Source organism: Chanodichthys erythropterus, chromosome 10 (genome assembly GCF_024489055.1).
Source record: "Chanodichthys erythropterus isolate Z2021 chromosome 10, ASM2448905v1, whole genome shotgun sequence".
Lineage (NCBI taxonomy): Eukaryota > Metazoa > Chordata > Actinopteri > Cypriniformes > Xenocyprididae > Chanodichthys > Chanodichthys erythropterus.
Window position 1 is genome coordinate 32,001,476 of NC_090230.1, and position 19,564 is coordinate 32,021,039.

The window sequence follows — 19,564 nt, forward strand, 5'->3', positions numbered from 1 at the left end:
TTTAAAATATTTATGGAAATGAAAAAATACATACATATATATATATGTATATGTATATGTACACACACACACACTACCGCTAAACTAAAGTTTGGGATCGGTAAGATTTTGAAGTTTCATCTGCTCACCAAGGGTGCATTTATTTAATTAAAAATACAGTAAAAACAGTAATATTGTGAAATATTATTACAATCTAAAATAACTGTTTTCTATTTGAATATATTTCACAAAGTAATTTATTCTTGTGTTGGCAAAACTGAATTTTCAGCATCATTACTCCAGTCTTCAGTGTCACATGATCCTTCAGAAATCATTCTTATATGCTGATCTGCTGCTCAAGAAACATTTAATGTGTACAATTGTACAAAATATTTGTGTACAATATTTTTTTCAGGATTCTTTGATGAATAGAAAGTTGAAAAGAACAGTGTTTATCTGAAATCTAATCTTTTATAACATTATAAATGTCTTTACTGCCACTTTTGATTGATTTAATGCATCCTTGCTGAATAAAAGTATTCATTTCTTTAATTTCTTTTCAAAAAAAATATGACCCCAAACTTTTGAATGGTAGTGTAAAATGTTACAAAAGCTTTGTATTTTAGATAAATGCTGTTCTTTTGAACTTTCTATTCATCAAGGAATCCTGAAAAAAAAGTACACAACTGTTTTCAACATTGAAAATAATCATAAATGTTTCTTGAGCAGCAAATCAGCATATTAGAATGATTTCTGAAGGATCATGTGACACTGAAGACTGGAGTAATGATGCTGAAAATTCAGCTTTGCATCACAGAAATAAATTACTGTGTGAAATATATTCAAATAGAATATTAGAATTTTAAATTGTAATAATTTTTAACAATATTACTGTTTTTACTGTATGTTTAATTAAATATATATATATATATCCTCCTTAAGAATTTTAGTAGAAACTCCTGAGACAAAAATAATGCTTAAATGAACCATAATGGAGCTTTCCTCCACAATGAAAATGATAAAAAGTTCCTGTGAAAAACTGTCAGTGACAAACATAATTACTGCATTTCTGCATGACCTGGGAAACTCTTCTTTATATATTCATCATATTCTGTACATAGATTTATTCTTTCATTTATATTCATCTATATCTTCTTGCAGCTCTTTGAGACCAGAAGACTGTCAGACCTTTGCACCGGTGGGTTTGTGAATAATGCCCGTCCTATAGCGAACCCACAGATCCACCAAGATCCACCGAGACGCTCGGTCTTCAACCTGTCACAGCGTGTTTGCGTTTGAACAGTATATTAATTCTGAAGGAGACAAATCTGCTTGTGCGGCCCTCTCGACAGACATGAGCCATTCTTTCTTCTGCTATCTGCCTGTGCGATGGATCATAGCGACTGGATTATTCATCTATCGCTCTCTGAACTCTCTCTGAAGGGAAGCCAGCGGCCGCTGGGAGAAAACAGACCGGAGGATTGATTCCGATTCAGCCGGAGAGAGTTACATCTCAACTTCAGCGCTTTTGGATGATGAGAAAACAAAGCGTGGGAGAGAAGAGGGCGATGAGAATGGGTGAATTATACAATGAGTGAATTTAAACATTTCTGCAGGTAATTTTCAGCGTGCGATCTGAGGTTAGTTATGCACAATGGTGTCTTTAACACAGTTAGCCAAAAGTCTTCTACATCTACAATCACATCACAAGCATCTATTTGGGGCCAGGTGGAAACACACACTCTGGCTAACTAGTGATCTAACTTTTGGGAAACATTGCAGAAAGACAGCAGATTTAGTATTTCAACTTTTAAAGACTCCTGAGTCTTGAGGAGGAAGACTTTGGTGAATCTGCATTGTGAGGATGATCATTATGTCATAATCTCATAATATAGAGTGAAATAGAAAAAAATATATATACAGTACAGTCCAAAAGTTTGGAACCACTAAGATTTTTATTGTTTTTAAAAGAAGTTTCGTCTGCTCACCAAGGCTACATTTATTTAATTAAAAATACAGTAAAAACAGTAATATTGTGAAATATTATTACAATTTAAAATAACTGTTTTCTATTTGAATATATTTGACAAAGTAATTTATTCCTGTGATCAAAGCTGAATTTTCAGCATCATTACTCCAGTCTTCAGTGTCACATGATCCTTCAGAAATCATTCTTATATGCTGATCTGCTGCTCAAGAAACATTTAATGTGTACAATTGTACAAAATATTTGTGTACAATTTTTTTTTTCAGGATTATTTGATGAATAGAAAGTTCAAAAGAACAGTGTTTATCTGAAATCTAATCTTTTGTAACGTTATAAATGTCTTTACTGCCACTTTTGCTTGATTTAATGCATCCTTGCTGAATAAAAGTATTCATTTCTTTAATTTCTTTTCAAAAAAATAAAAATAAAAATTCTTACTGACCCCAAACTTTTGAACGGTAGTGTATAATGCTACAGAAGCTTTGTATTTCAGATAAATGCTGTTCTTTTGAACTTTCTTTTCATCAAGGAATCCTGAAAAAAAAAATTAAAAAAAATACACAACTGTTTTCAACATTGAAAATAATCAGAAATGTTTCTTGAGCAGCAGATCAGCATATTAGAATGATTTCTGAAGGATCATGTGACACTGAAGACTGGAGTAATGATGCTGAAAATTCAGCTTTGATCACAGGAATAAATTACTTTGTCAAATATATTTAAATAGGAATCAGTTATTTTAAATTGTAATAATATTTCACAATATTACTGTTTTTACTGTATTTTTAATTAAATAAATGTAGCCTTGGTGAGCAGACGAAACTTAAACATTAAAAATCTTTTGGAAAAGGAAACTTTTGGACTGTACTGTATATAAACATGGTATTTATAAATGTGTTCAATATAAATTACATTTAATTAAATTCTGGAGGAGAAATCAATTTAAACGCTAACAATTTGAATGCACTGTAATTTGTGGCTAAGAGCAAAATTACAATTAACAAAAATATTTAATAAATGCACATGCACTTTGCGAATGTTGTGCATTCAAAACATTTTGAGTGTAGATTCTGTGCGCATCTACTAACATTTTAGCATCAGTCCAAATGAAAGTACAAGGGAAAAACAAACAATGAATTTATGCATATCTCTTGACATTCATTTCATGTTCTCCACAATTGCAGCATAATTTTGACAAAACTCAAAACAGAAAGTGTGAGGCACAGCGTGACATTGACATCACCTAATTACAAAAACACCAGTGATTCATTTGCAACGAATAAATCGAAGCGAGCACCCTCTGAAAGGCTTTTAAGGCCAGCGAAGCAATGCAAGTTGTTACGGGGATAAAAAACTACACGTCACAGCAGATAATCAGAGTTTGTACCTGATGGCTTTCAATTTCAGGAGGAACACGGCCTACCGGTGACAGCACTGAAATGTGAGAAGAAGCGAAGGGAACATTTCCATTCCCTGCGTGTCAAGAATCACCTGACTAACCTGAAGCCGGTCGCACGGAGCCGCAGCGCTGCATATGAAGAACTCAGAGCAGCGCTGCTATTTTCATTAGAGGATACGGATTAAATCATATTTACATTTAGATCCAGACGCTTTCATTTCATTGTGTGAATCAAGTATGTGCATATTTGACTGCATAAAGTGTTTACCGCCCAAAACACACTTATGAAAAACAAAGCAGGGTTAGAAAATGCATTTATGAAAATGAATGCAGTCATAACTCACAAATTGATAGCAGGATTTTATGAAACAAGAGATATAGTCTCTCTTATAATTTTCACCTATTTTGCCTCCGTAATGCGATGCAAAATAATATTGCCTGGGACTTTTTTTTAAATCAGTCATGACTCAGGAATTGATTGGATAGTGAAAAGAGTGTCTATATGACAGATATTTGAAAAATGAGAGAGATTGATGATTTCAGTGGACAAGAAAAGTAGATTTAGAGATGGTCCAAGTTATTCCGATATCTTTACTTAAGAAACTATATATAAAAATTAATGTTTTATGTATTTAAGGAGCAGAGAAGCCTTAAATAGCCCATGTGAAGCACTTCATCTTTAATAACATGATATTTATATAATAAGATATAATGATTTTCACATCATGGTTATGTGAAATGTGGTTAAAAAGTGTTTAATTGTCATGAAACTTATGTTAAAAAGTAAAACAAACAAACAAATTGGATTCGCTGTCTTTAAGCAAAATATGATATTCTTTTGATTTCGGAGTGAAATATTACCCAGGCATTTCTTGACAGGTTTGGTGAGATTTACCCGTATGTTTGTGTGGGTGTCACACCGTCAGTTATGAAGCACCTCCAGCCTTCAGATGCAATATGAGCTTCATATGATTTATCATTCCCCACTCTTGGATCATTCACCAGCAATCGATCAAAATCCTGTTTAACTAGCAGGTGATTTTCTCTAGCTTTGAGAAAAAAAGCACAAGCCAAAGTTCCCCGAGCTCAACGTCTGACGTGCCGCGCACCAAAGTGAGAAATATGGCCGCCGAGAAACCTGTCAGGAACATATTTAATAAGGCTCTCACTGATGCTTGATTAATCTTCATAAAATTGATCGCGCTGTCAGAATCTCCTCTCTGAAACGGTGGCCTCCAAACAACAGGCTTTAATATAGAGCGTGAGCGCGTGGATGTGTGTTTTATTTTACAGTTGGTTCTCAGCAGGCCGTCGCTCTTATTGGAGTGCTATTGATTCAAGATTCATTAGAGCCGCAGACTAATTTTGTGCTGAGTAGTGGAGCTCTCGCACTTTGAATATGCATTCATCTGCTCTCTGAAGCCGTGCGCGCACAGGCCTTTAGCGACAGATGGCGAGGACGCTGTTCAACTTCCTCTCCCAGAGGAAAACTGTCCTCCAGGATTCCAGCGTATTGTGTGTCTTAGTCATAAAGCTGGTCAGTGTTTAATACAGCACTGGAAGCACTCTGTTACATCGGCCTGTGCCGATACAATCGTACATCAATATATCATGATGCTTTTCCCAAGATATTGCATTGATGCTCTAGATCCGTATATCAATATTTCTTATTTATGTGTGCATTCAGAGGATTTCCAACAGTTCAATAAATGAAGATGCAAGTAGACTACACTCTAAAAAATGCTGGGTTAAAAACAACCCAAGTTGGGTTGAAAATGGACAAACCCAGCGATTGGGTTGTTTTAACCCAGCGGTTGGGTTAAATGTTTGCCCAACCTGCTGGGTAGTTTTATTTAACTCAACTATTGTTTAAAAATTACTGTATTGCTTAATTAAAATGAACCCAAAGTATGTTGGAAATGAACATTTATTAATGTTCAATGAATAATTATTAAACAATAAACATTTATTAAATTGCTTATTAATACATTTATATTAATAAACTATTAAACTATTAAATTTATATTAATAAAATATTAAAACTTATTAATAAACATTCACCTTTTGTCTATTATTGTTGTCTCTAATTGCATCTGGTTTTTAATTTCCCAACTATTTTGGCTTCATTTTAAGCTAGCCATATAGCAATTTTTAAACAATAGTTGGTTTAAATAAAACTACCCAGCAGGTTGGGCAAACATTTAACCCAACCGCTGGGTTAAAACAACCCAATCGCTGGGTTTGTCCATTTTCAACCCAACTTGGGTTGTTTTTAACCCATCATTTTTTTAGAGTGTAAATAAGCATAAATACTAAAAAAGCTGCTGGTTCAATTAATCCAGTTATTTGATGAATACATTTCTACATTGTTTGGACATGTTGATTAAGTTATTTTGTGTCAATTGTGATAAGTTATTCAGGCCACATCTTAGATTTTAGATCTGGATATATATATACACACACACATTATATATTATATATATATATATATATATATGCACATATGCATTATCTGTTAACAAGGCCAATAGATTTCTGAACTGTCATAAGGGTGAACGACCACTTGTATTAATCGACTGATGTTGATATCCTCGAAATAGTGCCCATTTAATCAGTCTGGCTGATATCACTAGTCTCAGTTCTCTGACTCTTTTTGGAGTTTTGGAGAGAAAAAAAGAAATGCTGATGTTTCTCCTCTGGGGTCGGAGCTCTACACTGATCTCTCGCGTCTCAGCCAGTGAATTAGAGCAGCTTTTTAATTCCTTCCTGGAAGATTTCCTTCCATTTTTATCCTCCCATCAGTTCCCACAATGGGTCCTGGGAGAGCAGTATGGGAATCAATGCAGAGGCCTCTTGGTGGTCAATAGATGTGGAAGGATGGTCTCATCCCCTTCATTCCCCACCCCCACTTTCCAGAAAAACCTCATCAATGCGAGGGTCAGCGGGGTCACGAGGGCCACCTGGTAAATGGGTCATCCCAGCAATAATCAAAAGACTCTTGTTTATTGTTATCTTCTGCCCATGAATGTTGACCAGCGTCTTCAAGTAACAGATAACGTTTGACATTGGCTGCTGTACTCTAGTGGTCCTCCACTACAGGTCTACAGATCAATACCGAAAGCACGATCAGCACTTCAAACCAGAGGAAAGCTGTGCAGGGAAGTTAAAAGCCAGTGGCCTCGTTAACCACATCTAAGCAGGGTTTGGATTAGCATGTGGAATTTATCCAACGTCTCTGCTTGGCACACAGGCTTTGGTCCAACTAATTACTTAACCTACATTCAGATATTAGTGTGCTCTGAAGTTTGCCCTGGTTACCTTGAAGATATCTGACTCAAAGTCACCGGGAGAGGAGAAACGGCCCCACAGACCGGGATCTACTGTTCTTTTGGCCCAGTTACAATTAAAAGAATGTTCCGGCTGGTTTTAACCTATAATGTCTATGTTAAGGCTCCATGATATTGGAGGAAAAAAGTGACATTGCGATATTTCTGCGATATACACTACCATATGTATATAGACATCTTAATATCTATTTAAGGCTTCTCTGCTCCTTAAATACATAAAACATTCATTTTTATATATAGTTTCTTAAGTAAAGAAAACGGCGTACAAACAAACAGTTCTTTATTTACCATTGCATTGCAAACAAGCAGAGATGTTAGAAACACTTTATTCATTATTGAGTTTGACAGACAGTTTGAGGATCCAATGCTCTTTTAATACTTTTCACTGGTTCGCAAAACCCACAGACAGACATAAAGAGGGTGACCAACAGCAATGATTTATGAATAAAAATGACAAAATATGGAGTTAAATGATTAGTTTTAAGATTTTCTGATAATTTACTCACCCCCATGTCATCCAAGATGTTCATGTCTTTCTTTCTTCAGTTGAAAAGAAATGAAGGTTTTTGAGGAAAACATTCCAGGATTTTTCTCCATATAGTGGACTTCACTGGGGTTCAACGGGTTCAAATGTCAGTTTCAGTGCAGCTTCAAAGAGCTCTACATGATCCCAGACGAGGAATAAGAGTCTAATCTAGAGAAACCATCTGTCATTTTCTAATAAAAATTAAAAATTATATACTTTTTAACCACAAATGCTCGTCTTGCACTGCTCTGTGATGCACCACGCATGACATAATTACGTTGGAAAGGTCACGCATGGCGTAGGTTGGATGTTCCGCAGAAGGGCGAAAAACTCCAACTTTTCTCCTCTAACTTCAAAATCATCTGAAATCATTAGTTTACCTTTTCTGTAAAGGGCATTTGACTTAGGCAGAAGTACTGATCCAGAACGTGGAAAGACTAAGTCACGCTTGACCTTTCCAACGTGATTACGTGATGTGCATCGAAGAGGTAGTGCATTTGTGGTTAAAAAGTAATTTTATTTATATTATTAATAATTTTTAATTTTTTTACAAAATGGCCAATGGTTTCTCTAGATAAGACACTTATTCCTCATCTGGGATCATGTAGAGCTCTTTGAAGCTGCACTGAAACTGACATTTGAACCCGTTGAACCCCAGTGAAGTCCACTATATGGAGAAAAATCCTGGAACGTTTTCCTCAAAAACCATAATTTCTTTTCAACTGAAGAAAGACATGAACATCTTGGATGACATGGGGATGAGTAAATTATAAGAAAATTTGAATTCTGAAGTGAATTAATCCTTTAATTAAATTAAAAAAAAAAAAAAAAAAAATTATTTATATATATTATTTATAAATTATTATATATATATACCAACACTAGCAGTTATATATATATTATATATATAAACATAAAATTCACTAGTATAATCTGGATGCATTACAGTATCGCAATTTTGTAGTAAAATGTCATGAAAATGCAAAAAAAAAGATCTTTTATTTTATTTTATTTTTTGATTTTGGGGTGAAATATGAGCTGGACATGTTTTCGTGAATTTCATACACACAGCAGGCTGTAATGATCACACACTGTTCAAATGGCTGTAATGAAGAGCAGCACAATTCTCTGTGGTGAAAGACGTCCAAACATGCGATCGGCGGGGGAGATGCAGGACTGTTTGAGAATACGGCACAAAATAGCACCACTTACTCGTATTGAACCACGATTTCAAAGAAGAACATTTCAAAGCTGAATGGAAAGGCAATGTGTGGACTGATTCCATTATTAAAGGCAAGTGATTGAAAACAATTGAGAAGCAATAAAGGTGCAAGAAAAGCACAAACTAATTTAATGAAATACCAAGTCGAATGCTGGACAGAACACATCTTTTCATCAGTGTGACACCGTTTTGAGCTCAGATGACCAGCTCGACCTACAATGAATGTTGATGTGTTTGTCGTCTGATGTAAAACTGTATACTTCCACCTCAAAGACAGTTTGTGTACTTTTCTATACCTCAAACCAGAAAACAAATGCATTGAATGACGCCAGTGGAACAGAAATTACACTGAGCCTTCTGATATGTCGACAGAAGATACAGCAAGCAGCGCCTCCGGTTCCTCGCGCCACTGAAAACTCATGTGAATGTCATCAGCCGGCAGACGAGTAGAAAAGCAGACGGGAGGGAAGGATATCCTGCGCCCAGCAGCAGAGAAAGGCAAGAAAAAAAAACACACGATGAAGAGATAAAGAGAATTCAGATGGGCGGAAGTGACTCTAGCTTTCACACTCTAGGGAGGTCAAAGGTCAGGAGGTCAACAGTCCCAACACTAGCAAGATACACTGACAGACAGGCTGTCAAACACTCAAAAGTTACATGGACACATGGGAAATCCATGAATATAAATCAGAAACTGAGAGCCAATGTAACATATTTACTGCATCTCCTTATGAAAAATCACTCTCCTGTCAGTCGCTTTAGATAAAAACATCTGCTAAATAAATATATGTAAAGGGAAGAACCAAAAGAACAGGTTTTTCATTCCCTGTGCTACCTTTCCATTGTTTTTTAATGTAAATAAACGCTAGACGGACATCTTTAACCGTTGCGCTCGCGTCTTTTGCAGCATCTCACACATGACAGAGTTTCTTTAGACATAAGTGTCATTTTTTTGTCATTAGTATTTACTAAGTTACAGTTCATTTTCTGAGAACTATCAGATTGGACTTCGTTCAGAGGGAGAGGAGAGATCATGCATCATGTTATTTTTCTTTATTTTACAAAAAGCACAACATTGTGTTTTTACTGTGAGTGTACACAAATAAAAGAAGATATTCTATAGTTTCAATTGATATATTACTTATGTCTCTATGACAAGAAATGACAGAGTATTTTGCTGCAATGTGAAAAAAGTCCTGCAAAACGCGCCGGCGCGTTTTCGGACCTCAGGGAGTTAAAAACGTGGCGCTCAAGTTAAAATAAGTTAAACTTTTAAGATGACGAATACATTTTAACAGTCATTTGTCGCCACCTAGTGGTGTAACAATGATACAATCTTTATTTGAAGCGTTATATTGATGGTCAAAATCCAGGAAAGAGATGAGAAATATGGTCACTATGGAATATAATCAGCTGTTACACCGAATTCACAAGCACGTAAAATAACACGCCACCCCGTCCGTCCGTCCTCCCTCCCTTCATAAGGCCCCTCGCTCCTCTCGCCAACCTCTTTGAACGATGAGATTTCTCACAACCAAGGGCAACCTCAGATTCCTTCCCTCCAAAGGTCTGTAATTTCAAATCCTTTATTTGATTGTTCATTAAGTTCAACCCTCCCCTGGAAATTGCAGCACGGACCCCGTTATTAGTGGTTCCAGACGTTTCTGCTTCTGGATTTTTCCTTCCAGCGTATATATACCTCGCCGGCCTGTGAGATGAGAGGCCAGAGCGGCAGACGGGACCTTGTTTTAATGGTCTTCTTGGCAGCGGCGCAGGGGAAAGTAAAGTAGAAAATAAAATGAGGTATCAGTGAAGAGCAGGGAAATGATGTCACACAGGGCAGAACTGATGCTTTTATTATTACTACTCTGAAAATTAGTGGTGTTTGCTTGGGAAAGCATCGCTGTTACTACTGCTCATATATTTCAGTGCAATATTATTGTTTTACTAAGTCACACTTTTCACCTGTACTACAGTCATGCTAATAAAGCTTGCTTGAATTAAACTGAATTTAATTTATAAAATGGGAGACAAAATGTCTCAAATGTCAGAAATCTCAATATGAACTTAAATCTTTCTCATTGAATACTCTTAAGAATGAGTTATCCACATTCATTTTATAACTTTACACTCTTACTGTGTTAACAACTAACTCATGTGATAAGCTGATTCTTAAACGTGACCCATTATGCCCTTTTTTTAAGTTTTAATTTTGTTTTTGGGGTCTACTAGAACAGGTTTTCATGCTTAAATGTTCAAAAATACCTTATTTTTCCTATATTCTCCATTGTTGCAGCTCCTTTCTTCCCAGTCTGTCAGTAACGCTCTGTTTACTTCCTGTCTCTATGAAGCCCCTCCTTCTGAAATGCACACTGTGCTCTGATTGGTCCACTGAAGCATGGTGTTGTGATTGGTCAAGCACTTCGAGCATGTTTGGGAAATGTCCCGCCCCTTACCATAACCACCAGTTTCAACACACTACTAACTAACTCAACCAGGCCCCGCCCCTTTATTCTGCGTATTAATTATTTAAATGAGGAATATTGTGACATGTTCATTCCCGGAAGAAAACTCAAAATTGCAACGGAGGCATTTCAGGGAGTTCAGAAACAGTGACACTGATATAGAGAAGAACTTTAGCTTTGTAACTTTGCAGAACTTATTCAAGCTCAAACAGCAACATTACACACTGAAGAAAGATGAACATGTAAAACAAAAATAATATGACTCCTTTAAATGAAACAACTGAGGTTTCAGAGCTATGAAAGTGCAACCTTTGAGCAACAAAGTTCTCCTCTGGCAGCTGATAAACAGACTGAAACTACACGGCTCCATCTTTGCTCCGGCTCTTTTGATCTTGAGACTCGCATGAGCACTCGCCTTTCTCACACATTCAAACGATCTCAGTGTTTGCGGCTTTTTCAGAAACCAGCAGGTACACCGAGGGCCATTCCCGACACGTGCGGCAGGAATTTCTACAAACAGACCAGAGCTTTTCCATGTACTGGGAAACTCCCAGCACGCTTTTGTCATTCAGGGTCTGTCAGCAGGCATTAGACTCAACAGAGGAACAAAGCAAAGGAGAGAAGAGGCTTTCAGGCCAATATGGAGATCGTTCCCCGGGTGGGAAACTGAGCCCAGAGCTGTGTGTGTGGGAGCAGCAGAAAGAGAAGAAGAACAAGGTCTGGGTTTATTTCATGAGTCTTACCCACATGCAAGGCCAAACCAGCAGCTTCAAAGTGCTGCCTATGGGGAGACGCTCAAACCATATGCAGAAACCATGAATACAGCTGGAGTCTCTTTTAACTGGGTGTTCAAACATACACACACACACACACCTCAGACACACCCAAAACACAAGAGAATCTGCTCATTATGAACCCGAACACCATATGCAAGAGAATCAGCTCATTATGAACCTGAACAGCAAACACAAGAGAATCTGCTCATTATGAACCCGAACACCAAACACAAGAGAATCAGCTCATTATGAATCTGAACACACAAATGCAAGAGAATCAGCACATTATGAATCTGAACACCAAACACAAGAGAATCTACTCATTATGAATCTGAACACCAAACACAAGAGAATCAGCTCATTATAAACCGGACACAAAACACAAGAGAATCAGCTCATTATGAATCTGAACACACAAATGCAAGAGAATCAGCTCATTATGAACCCGAACACCATATGCAAGAGAATCAGCTCATTATGAATCTGAACACCAAACACAAGAGAATCAGCTCATTATGAATCTGAACACACAAATGCAAGAGAATCAGCTCATTATGAATCTGAACACCAAACACAAGAGAATCTACTCATTATGAATCTGAACACCAAACACAAGAGAATCAGCTCATTATGAATCTGAACACACAAATGCAAGAGAATCAGCTCATTATGAATCTGAACACCAAACACAAGAGAATCTACTCATTATGAATCTGAACACCAAACACAAGAGAATCTACTCATTATGAATCTGAACACCAAACACAAGAGAATCAGCTCATTATAAACCGGACACAAAACACGAGAATCAGCTCATTATGAATCTGAACACACAAATGCAAGAGAATCAGCTCATTATGAACCCGAACACCATATGCAAGAGAATCAGCTCATTATGAACCTGAACAGCAAACACAAGAGAATCAGCTCATTATGAATCTGAACACACAAATGCAAGAGAATCTACTCATTATGAATCTGAACACCAAACACAAGAGAATCAGCTCATTATAAACCGGACACAAAACACAAGAGAATCAGCTCATTATGAATCTGAACACACAAATGCAAGAGAATCAGCTCATTATGAACCCAAACACCATATGCAAGAGAATCAGCTCATTATGAATCTGAAAGCCAAACACAAGAGAATCAGCTCATTATGAACCTGAACACCAAACACAAGAGAATCAGCTCATTATGAATCTGAACACACAAACACAAGAGAATCAGCTCATTATGAATCTGAACACCAAACACAAGAGAATCAGCTCTTTATGAATCTGAACACCAAACACAAAAGAAACAGCTCATTATGAATCTGAACACCAAACACAAGAGAAAAAGCTCATTATGAATCTGAACACCAAACACAAGAGAAACAGCTCATTATGAACCTGAACACCAAACACAAGAGAAACAGCTCATTATGAATCTGAACACCAAACACAAGAGAAACAGCTCATTATGAACCCGAACAGCAAACACAAGAGAATCAGCTCATTATGAATCTGAACACACAAATGCAAGAGAATCAGCTCATTATGAATCTGAACACCAAACACAAGAGAATCTACTCATTATGAATCTGAACACCAAACACAAGAGAATCAGCTCATTATAAACCGGACACAAAACACGAGAATCAGCTCATTATGAATCTGAACACACAAATGCAAGAGAATCAGCTCATTATGAACCCGAACACCATATGCAAGAGAATCAGCTCATTATGAACCTGAACAGCAAACACAAGAGAATCAGCTCATTATGAATCTGAACACCAAGCAAAAGAGAATCAGCTCATTATGAATCTGAACACCAAGCACAAGAGAATCTGCTCATTATGAATCTGAACACCAAGCACAAGAGAATCAGCTCATTATGAACCCGAACACCAAACACAAGAGAATCAGCTCATTATGAATCTGAACACCAAACACAAGAGAAACAGCTCATTATGAATCTGAACACCAAACACAAGAGAATCAGCTCATTATGAATCTGAACACCAAACACAAGAGAATCAGCTCATTATGAATCTGAACACCAAACACAAGAGAAACAGCTCATTATGAATCTGAACACCAAACACAAGAGAATCATGTCATTATGAATCTGAACACCAAACACAAGAGAATCAGCTCATTATGAATCTGAACACACAAACACAAGAGAATCAGCTCATTATGAATCTGAACACCAAGCACAAGAGAATCAGCTCATTATGAATCTGAACACCAAGCACAAGAGAATCTGCTCATTATGAATCTGAACACCAAACACAAGAGAATCAGCTCATAATGAATCTGAACCCCAAACAAAAGAGAATCAGCTCATTATGAACCCGAACACCAAACGCAAGAGAATCAGCTCATTATGAATCTGAACACACAAATGCAAGAGAATCAGCTCATAATGAACCTGAACACCAAACACAAGAGAATCTGCTCATTATGAACCCGAACACCAAACACAAGAGAATCAGCTCATTATGAACCTGAACACCAAACACAAGAGAATCTGCTCATTATGAACCCGAACACCAAACACAAGAGAATCAGCTCATTATGAACCTGAACACCAAACACAAGAGAATCAGCTCATTATGAATCTGAACACCAAGCACAAGAAAATCAGCCCATTATGAACCCGAACACCAAACACAAGAGAATCAGCTCATTATGAATCTGAACACCAAGCACAAGAGAATCAGCTCATTATGAATCTGAACACCAAGCACAAGAGAATCAGCTCATTATGAATCTGAACACCAAGCACAAGAGAATCTGCTCATTATGAATCTGAACACCAAGCACAAGAGAATCAGCTCATTATGAACCCGAACACCAAACACAAGAGAATCAGCTCATTATGAATCTGAACACCAAACACAAGAGAAACAGCTCATTATGAATCTGAACACCAAACACAAGAGAATCAGCTCATTATGAATCTGAACACCAAACACAAGAGAAACAGCTCATTATGAATCTGAACACCAAACACAAGAGAATCTGCTCATTATGAATCTGAACACCAAACACAAGAGAAACAGCTCATTATGAATCTGAACACCAAACACAAGAGAATCAGCTCATTATGAATCTGAACACCAAACACAAGAGAATCAGCTCATTATGAATCTGAACACCAAACACAAGAGAATCAGCTCATTATGAATCTGAACACCAAACACAAGAGAATCAGCTCATTATGAATCTGAACACCAAACACAAGAGAATCAGCTCATTATGAATCTGAACACCAAACACAAGAGAAACAGCTCATTATGAATCTGAACACCAAACACAAGAGAATCAGCTCATTATGAATCTGAACACCAAACACAAGAGAATCAGCTCATTATGAATCTGAACACACAAATGCAAGAGAATCAGCTCATTATGAACCTGAACACCAAACACAAGAGAATCAGCTCATTATGAACCTGAACACCAAACACAAGAGAATCAGCTCATTATGAACCTGAACACCAAACACAAGAGAATCTGCTCATTATGAACCTGAACACCAAACACAAGAGAATCAGCTCATTATGAATCTGAACACCAAACACAAGAGAATCAGCTCATTATGAATCTGAACACACAAACACAAGAGAATCAGCTCATTATGAATCTGAACACACAAACACAAGAGAAACAGCTCATTATGAACCCGAACACCAAACACAAGAGAATCAGCTCATTATGAATCTGAACACCAAGCACAAGAAAATCAGCCCATTGTGAACCCGAACACCAAACACAAGAGAATCAGCTCATTATGAATCTGAACACCAAACACAAGAGAATCAGCTCATTATGAATCTGAACACACAAACACAAGAGAATCAGCTCATTATGAATCTGAACACACAAACACAAGAGAATCAGCTCATTATGAATCTGAACACACAAACACAAGAGAATCAGCTCATTATGAATCTGAACACACAAACACAAGAGAAACAGCTCATTATGAACCCGAACACCAAACACAAGAGAATCAGCCCATTATGAATCTGAACACCAAGCACAAGAAAATCAGCCCATTGTGAACCCGAACACCAAACACAAGAGAATCAGCTCATTATGAATCTGAACACCAAGCACAAGAGAATCAGCTCATTATGAATCTGAACACCAAGCACAAGAGAATCAGCTCATTATGAACCTGAACACCAAACACAAGAGAATCAGCTCATTATGAATCTGAACACCAAGCACAAGAGAATCAGCTCATTATGAACCCGAACACCAAACACAAGAGAATCAGCTCATTATGAATCTGAACACCAAACACAAGAGAAACAGCTCATTATGAATCTGAACACCAAACACAAGAGAATCAGCTCATTATGAATCTGAACACCAAACACAAGAGAATCAGCTCATTATGAATCTGAACACACAAATGCAAGAGAATCAGCTCATAATGAATCTGAACCCCAAACAAAAGAGAATCAGCTCATTATGAACCCGAACACCAAACGCAAGAGAATCAGCTCATTATGAATCTGAACACACAAATGCAAGAGAATCAGCTCATAATGAACCTGAACACCAAACACAAGAGAATCTGCTCATTATGAACCTGAACACCAAACACAAGAGAATCAGCTCATTATGAATCTGAACACCAAACGCAAGAGAATCAGCTCATTATGAATCTGAACACACAAATGCAAGAGAATCAGCTCATAATGAACCTGAACACCAAACACAAGAGAATCAGCTCATAATGAACCTGAACACCAAACACAAGAGAATCAGCTCATTATGAATCTGAACACCAAACACAAGAGAAACAGCTCATTATGAATCTGAACACCAAACACAAGAGAATCAGCTCATTATGAATCTGAACACCAAACACAAGAGAATCAGCTCATTATGAATCTGAACACCAAACACAAGAGAATCAGCTCATTATGAATCTGAACACCAAACACAAGAGAATCAGCTCATTATGAATCTGAACATCCATGCAGTCTTAAAGTTTTTTAATGTATTCTGAATATTCTGCATTAAACTTATACAAATAAAACATAGCATTTTATAGTCATAATTAGTGAATACAAATCAATATTTTTATATTGCACCATTATTTTTTATGATTATATCATTTTATGATTATGCCATTTTATCATTATTATCATAATCATTTTATGATTATGTCAATGCTTCATGGGACAGATAATAAAAGATTAAAAGGCCCTACAGCGTATAATCATCAACAACATGTGACCTATAAATGTGTTGTTTATTGATGCAGCTTTAGCCTTAGTATGTACTACAGCATGTGGGTGAGAGGTTGTGTGTGTGTGTGTGTGTGTGTGTGTGTGTGTGTGTGTGTGTGTGTGTGTGTGTGTGTGTGTGTGTGTGTGTGTGTGTGTGTGTGTGTGTGTGTGTGTGTGTGTGTGTGTGTGTGTGTGTGTGTGTGTGTGAGTGTGAGAGAGAGAGAGAGAGAGAGAGAGAGAGAGATCGCTGATACAGCGAGTCGTCCGCCTCTGGAGAGGCAGCAGCAGATGTCGGTGTGTGTAGCGTAAGCATCCGCCCTGCGCCCACGCGCACACACTCATGCATGTGTGTCAGGAAGCGTCTTCTTCCATCTTCACACACAGAGTCGTCATCTGCACTGTTAACACACACCTCTCTCGTATTTAAACCAATTACTGCTGCTCATCTACCAGCCAGACCGCGACCAATTACAGCAGGGGGCAAAGCGCGCTCACGTATGCTGATGTGCCCTTTCTCTAAACTTGTTACTCTGCTCCATGCCTGAGTAGGTAAATGTCTTTATGTTCGTCTCTTCTGCACTACTAGTGAGCGACAGACACCATTAGAATTTGGCAAAGCTTGAAACAGACAAATGTAAACCTGGTAAGGCATAAAAAATACAAAAACAATATACTTAAATCTGTAGTGCTTTTTATGCACCACCAAATGGAATTACAAAATAATGACTGTTTCCAAATAGGTTTGTGTGCTTGAATGAAAGTATGTGGCCTTAGAAACATCATGTAATGGCATTTGTAATGCATTACTAAAGAAATCTAGTTAAACATATTGATAGGACTTGATTTATCTAGTTAGATTTAATTGGATGAAAACATCCACTGATAAATAATGTTTATTTAGGCCAGAAACATAAATTATGCATGTAAATATAGTGTTAAAGTTAGATTGATTCATGTTGATTTGAACCTAAATACTCATGAGCTGCTAAAGTCTTATCACATCGTATCCAGATAAGATACAGCAGTGACCTTGTTGCCAACATCAAACTCACTCGAGAGATGGACATGTTTGTCCATCTGCCTAAAAGCATCGCTGATATCCGCTGCCCTTGTCTGTCAAAACGTCATTTGCATATTGACCCCTCACCCAATAGGAGACAAGCTGCAGCGTAACAGCATCGCCACGTCAAACTAAAAAGGGCCAGATTGATAGCGACCATTTAGGAGAAAGATAAACCATCAATTTCACGTCCGTCTGACAAAGAGATAGATTGGATCGTTTAAGTCCTTTGTCCAAAAAGTCTCTTAGATCTCTGAGTGTGTTAAACAGTGTTCTCCAGTGCTTCTGAATATAGAGAAACACATACTACTACTACTACTACTAATATTAATATTAATAATACTAATAATAATAATAATAATAATATTTTTTTATTATTATATGTATATATTTATAACATTTTAATTATATAAAAGTAACATATGAAATTATTTATATATATATATATATGTTATAAAAATATAATTTAATAAATAAATTATATAATTATTTATATAAAATGATATACACAGTATATATACATACATATATACACTTATACACAGCATATTTTATATATATATATAATGTATTAATAACTATTTTTATATGCATTTATAATTATAATTTTATATATATAATTAGACAAAAAAGTATATATATAAATTATTATTATATGAATATATATATATATATATATATATATATATATATATATATGTGTAATTTATATATAATTAATTAAAATATACAAAACTACATAAAATATATAAAATTATATATATATATATATATATATATATATATATATATATATATATATATATATATATATACACATACACACACACACACACACACATTTATATTATATATATATATATATATATATATATATATATATATATATATATATATATATATATATATATATATATATATATATATATATATATGTATGTATATTTCTTATACATATATATTGTTGTTGTTGCTGTTGTTGTATTTATATAAAATAAAAAATATATATATTATTATTACTGTCCTTTCTGACTGAACTCAATCATTCACACAACATACAGTCCAATTCATGAATTTGTGGTTCTTTTTAATGAATCAGCTGATTCGCCAATGATTCACTGGTGAATCCAGTCTGAATAAATGACAGGAATCAGGGACTGAATCGACTCTGTTTGAATGACTCACTCAGTATGCACATCACCTTAACAAAACATGTAAAACAGCTGCAAAAACAAATCCTATAGGAAACACTGATATATTCACTCACAGCTCAACATAAAGCATGTCACTCCAGCAGCCTTGAACATTGACAATCCATTAAAGCAACACAAGGGGGAACATATGTTTCATGAAACGAGCCGAAACATATTTAAATTCGGGTCCACATGGTCGCCTCCCTCATTTAAACTCAGCAAATGGATCTGCGTCCCGATCCATGCAGAATAATGTGTTTAAGTGTCACACACACTGCTCTCAAAACCAAGTTGTGTCCTTTAAGATTGCACACTATTTACACCAGTGTAATGCAGTGGCTCCATTTCCTCCTAAAGCAGGCCAT

General features: G+C 36.3%; 1 protein-coding gene across 1 annotated transcript in view; it reads right to left on the minus strand.

Moving 5' to 3' along the window:
- Positions 1-19,564, minus strand: part of ttc28 (tetratricopeptide repeat domain 28) — a 329,726-nt gene that overhangs the window by 281,271 nt on the left and 28,891 nt on the right. The window lies entirely within an intron of this gene.